Source organism: Ochotona curzoniae, unplaced genomic scaffold (assembly GCF_017591425.1).
Source record: "Ochotona curzoniae isolate NIBS_2020 unplaced genomic scaffold, NIBS_Ocur_1.0 contig_46, whole genome shotgun sequence".
Classification (NCBI taxonomy): Eukaryota; Metazoa; Chordata; class Mammalia; order Lagomorpha; family Ochotonidae; genus Ochotona; species Ochotona curzoniae.
The window spans coordinates 3,517,257-3,522,887 of NW_024466340.1; positions in this window are offsets into that span (position 1 = coordinate 3,517,257).

Genomic DNA, 5,631 nt, shown 5'->3' on the forward strand with positions numbered 1-5,631 from the left:
CCACCTCTAAGAAATGCAAAGCAGCAGCACCATAACCACCGATGTGCAGCTGGCTGACCTCCTCTTCCGCCTCCTATTGGGTGCCTGCTGGCTGGAAGGCAGGCAGGCTCTGGCTCAGTCACGGCCCTTCCTTTAGGGCTTTGGTCCCTCCTGGACAAGAGAGGCAGGAGGTGGATGATGGGGTCATCTCCCTTAGGTTTGCAAGGTCCTGCTGCTTCCTGAAGCTTACTTCTTATTTTTTTTTGTTTGTTTGTTTCATCTCCATGTCTGGATGCCCTGTCCCAGCAGCCCACTTACTGCACATATGAGCTATCTTTGAAGACTTGGGAACATGTGAGAAGCCTTACTCCTGGCCAGTCTCTGTGTGTCCCCTCCCCTGGAAACGGTCTGGATAACCTCTTTAACCTCCATGACTATCCATTTTCTCATCTGTAAAATGGACTAGCCACACTCATCTCATATAATTGGCCTAAGAATCAAATCAGTGCTTTATCAAATCCAAAGAACAGTACCTGGCCTGTCGTGTCATTTGAGGGTTTTTTAAGGTGCATTGCATCAGTGTATGAGCTCTGGGGAGAGGGGCTATCTCCCTGCTGCCCCAAATGAGGACACAAGAGAGCAGGACTCTGCCCTCCTTCACTGACCTCAGGCAGTAGATGCCAGCCTCTGGGCACTCAGCCTGCACAGTCTGTGTCCTCACCCAAATGCTGCCTTGATGCCAAGCTAAACTGGGTTTCAAGGTGATTTCAAGCTAGAGGTATTTCCTCTTCAAACCCATCTTGGCGATCAGCAGCCACACTACCCATGAACCTGAATGCCATCCATTTAGATAACTCACTTCTTAGCACACACGTAGCCAATCTATTAAGACAGATGATGATGTCTTACTGTCTGCTAGTTAGACAATAGGAAATAAGAGATGAACTGTGCTAAGCCTGTACAGTTCTGAGCTAGCTGCCAATTTCTGACAACATTGACAGCAAGCCCACTGTGTGCAAGTTCCCTTCTCTGAACTTCCTACCAGGGAACTGAGCTCACTTGCCAATGACCATCCCAAGTAAGTCAAGCACAAGTCAAGCCCAGCTTTCTGGGCCCTGGGTTCACAGCTGAAACCTCATAGGACCAGCTAAGCATCCTCGGGGGGCCTGCATCTGAAAGCCAAGTGCACCAGGGCAGGGGGGATGGGCAAGCAAGCTGGGAGCCAACGGGAGGGCGGGGTAGAGGAGGAATATCGGTCCCACCCCTGGAATGGGGGTAGTGCAGTCTTTCGGGGACATTGAATAATAACTGGAGAAAGGGCTGCTCTGGTTCGCAAATAAACAGGCGCGTGAGTGATGAGGGAACCCCCTCATCTCCCACCCCTTCCCCGGGCAGCTGTGGCTGCCAGCGCAGTGCACACGTTTCTTGCACGCAGGCGAATAAACACCAGCAGGACCCACTTCAAAAGGCTGACGGGCAGCAGCACAAGGGCAGCTGCTGCTGATGGAACCAGCGTGCCTTCGAGGGGCTGGGCGCAAGCTCGGGGGCTGGGGTGGCCCCTGGCAACAGACGGCCCGAGACGTCCAAATACATCAGTGGGGAGGCCTCAAAGGCCCAGCGATGGAGCAGGAAAAATAAATAATTCCGTTATCTCTGATGAATTTTTGCCTTTGATCTCATTTCCCTCTCTCTCTTCTCCCACCGCACTCTCCCCACCCCCACCTCCAAGTTTTCCCTCCCCCACTACCCTCTTTTGTTAAACCTCTCCCCCTCACCACTTGATTTATGCCCCAAACAGCTCCAAGAGGCTGACGTGCCCTGATGAATTGGAGGGAATGTTCTGTTCAGAGACCCCAAGCAGGCAGGGACTAGGCAGGGGCTGGGCAGGGGGTGGGATGGTTCCTAACCGGGGAAGACTCAGCTCCAAGGAGGAGATGCTGCACGGACACGTGTGGACACGCATGGTGATGTGTGTTCCTCTTGGCACCCCCATGTTATCTGGCATGAGAGCTGTCTCCGCTTTCACTCTCGCTTTTTGTGGTTGAGCCAAGATGAAAATGGAGAGAAAAGTGCTGTTCAGCTCTCCCCTCCTAACTGGAGGATTGCTCACTCAGAAAGCCAGAGTGTTGTCTGTGTTGAAGGAGCGAATGCAGGCATGATTTCTACGCCACATACAGTAGTTCTGTCTCGATTCGTTCAAGATCTGAGTGCTCCGGTTCTGTGATATGCTACTTGAGTGATTTCAGCTGAAACAAGCAACTGAATATCACCCAAGATAACAAGGCTGGCAGAACTGAGTTAGTACTGGAAATGCTAAGCAAGCAACTATGGGATATAGTTCAGGAGGAAGATGAATGGAAGAAGAAGCAAGCCCTAGTAATAGCTAACCAGAAACATGAGCAAGTTAAAGTGACTACAGTAGCATGTGCGGAGGCTCTGGGGTCTAAATATTTCAAGGGATTAAAAGCTACCATTGGTGAGGCAGACACTGATGTACTAAGTTAAGCAGTGTTGCATCCCATGTGGACGCTGGTCTGAGTCCTGGCTGTTCTGCTTCTCATCCAGCTCATTGTTGATGTACCTGGCAAAGCAGCAGAAGATGGCCCAAGTCCTTGGGCCGCTGCATTCTAATGGAAGACTTAGATGAAGCTCCAGGTTCTTGGCTTCCAACTGGCCCAGCTCCAGCCATTTCAGCCATGTGGGGAGTGATCCAGCAAATGAAAGATCTGTCTCTTTCTTTTCTTTGAAAATCTGCCTTTTAAATCAAAATCTAAAAAAAAAAAAAAAAACACCTTTGGAGACTAGAAATTTCCCAAGACAGAAAATGTGAGAAATTGGGGATAGGGAGTCCCATGGGACAAAACTGTAAGTTTAGTCTTTGTGTAGGTATCAGTGGGGAACCCCTTGAAGACCTAAAGCAGAGGAGCGATGCAATGGCATGGAAAAAACCTTTCTTGCTTATGTGTGGGAATGAAATCTAGAGCGGAGATGTGGCAGCAAATTAGTTATTGCCCTGGTTCGAATTGGTGGGGCGGGGGTAGTAAAGGTAGTTTTCATGAGCCTGGGTCCTCCCCCACTCAGCCTTAAATAGCAGCGAGGGACTGTAGAAGGAACCCCATCGGCCTTGACTGGGTACGACAGACGAAGGAGGCAAGGCAGTCTGCTGAACGCATGAGCACCTGGTGGTTGGTGGCATCGTTAACTGATGGAAGGTTGTACGTATTTGGAGAGGCACCTAGGGTGGCTGAGGGGTCACTTGGTTACCGTGACTCTCCTTGCAGTGGTCAGCCTTACGTGCACATTTTCTGTCTGCTAATCCTTCAAGAATAAAACTTTAACTGGACAATGCTCCAAACAAAGCATACAATAAATCCAATTAAAGAGATGGATAAAGCTAGAAAAGGTTAAAACAACAGAATTAGTGTAAAACAGCTCCCTTGGCTGGGTTAAGACCCTTGGCTACACATTCTCAAAGACCTCAGTACTCCCCTCACTGCGAGTTTCTCAGGGCGGAAACAGACATGAATTTGATAACCCTGAGCAGGCGTGTGGGAGAGGAAATGTGTAGAGGCACCCAACTTCTCCAGGGCTGGAACCCCAGGTCCTAGCACAGAGCAGGGTGCAGACTACCTTCTCATCCACCATTCATCCTGGTCTGCTGTTCTTTCGTTTAATGAGATCCCCCAGAACCCTTTGTATTATCCTCAAAAGGATAACTAGAACTAATACTTAGAAACCTGTGTAAGGCATGCAGTAAAACAGTGAAAGATGTAAGATGCTATCAAGTCCAGAGAAGATATGCAAGATCAATATGGAGCCAGGCTGGGAAACCGAAAATGGATAAGAGACCAAGACTGAACCCGAATCTCAGCTTTACCTGACTTTGCATTTGTCTCTCATGGGTCAGAAGCCTGGATGTCATGGGACCAAGGCAGCCAGACCCCGGAAGGAAGAAATGTTTTGTCTGGCTCTTCCAAACCAGGTGAGAGTTCTGAGTCCAGTCAATAGCTTTTCTCAGAACACAAGTTGGACGGGACCCAACACAGTCTTCATCCCCTACCTCAAGGATGAGTATGGGTGCCATGTCTGAGGCTCCTCTTCAGCAATCGCTCTTCACCAAGTGGGAAAAGGATTTCATGTCTTTCCCACATGTGATGGCCTCTGCTCCTTTGCTTTTAGCAATCCTCATCCTTCCCACCTTGCATGCTTGGGCAGGGGGAATCTGCTCCATCTATCTTCCCAGGAGTAACTTCTTCTAGAACCAGGTTGTTCCACCACAAAACAAACCCTGCTATGTCCAGGGGCATATGACAGGGTACCCAGGCTGGCCTGAACAGAAGGAAAAAGGAGCTGGAGGGTTCCTGTTGGGCTTCCAGATCCATCAGCACTAAGTGACTCCAGGGCATCCAATGGGGATGGAGATGGTATAGCAAAGATGTCTGCTGGGTGGCCCACTGGCTGCACTTCGACCTTGTCCCCACATCCAGTAGCAATTAGATCCTGGACACAACAAGCCTGATGTTCTCTCTACAGTAAAACGGCAATCTTGGCACCTGTTGCAGAAAACTGATGGAATTCAATAAACTCGAATGAGTCTGGTTAGTGGCTTTGGCTCCACATGTCAGCCACCTAGCATCAACTGCTATGATTATATTCCTCTTGCATCCAACACTTGCTGGTAATGGACTTGAAGTGCTCAGAATGCTATAACATGTGGAGGGGATATGAGGATTTCCTTGCAGAGTTATGGAGAGGATAAAGCGAGCTTCATGCACACCTGGTCTGGCTTCAGGAACTGACTTGAGTCCACAGTTGGGTCTCACCCCGGACCCTCCTTTGCAGAGTGAATTACCCACCTAGGCCTCAGGCTGTTCACCTGAGAATGGATTTTCTATCAGGACTTTAAGATGTGGCTGTAAAGTTTTGAGGGTGCACTACATGGGGAGTGTTGGCCTTTGGATTCTGCACACACAAGGACATGAAAGATCTTTTTGAGATACAAAGGGTAGAAGTGAGGTACTCATAAAAACTAACCTGGGTATAATTCAATGTGTTTGTCCTTTCCTCTGGGTGGCGTCTCCACTCTCATCTCCTCCCATCCTTGGTTCTCTTCTTTTCCATTTCCCTTGGCCAGAAAGAAAGAACTCCGTTGAGAAAGTCCCAGCCCATCTGTTTCAAAACTCGGGGAAAGGAGCCAAACAGCCTCCCCAGCTGGGGCCTTGCAGCCTCTGATAAGAAGGCTGGAGAGAGGTGAATTCTGAAAATTAAACAAATCCCGGTGTCTTTGAGAGGTCACCCAGCTCTGAGGTTGGCTCTCCTGTCGATGACAGACTGCAGGGCTGACGGTCAGGAGGAGGAGGGAGCATGAAGAAACAAGGAACCCCGTCTGGCCGCCCAGAGACGGGGAGGCCCCAGGACATCACTGCAGACAGGTGAGTGGCCCAGGCTCTCCCGAGCCTCCCACCAAAACAGTGACCACTCAGAGCCTAGCGAGAACGTTAGAGTGGCGTCCCTTCCAACAGAAACTCACATCCTAGTGGAAAATCAGCATTTCATGCTCCACAGCTCACATGCAACCCTTAAAGCCACCCTATGATCCTAGCAGATATTTCTACTGTCCCTGTTTGACAGATGGCCAAGCCAGAGGCATTG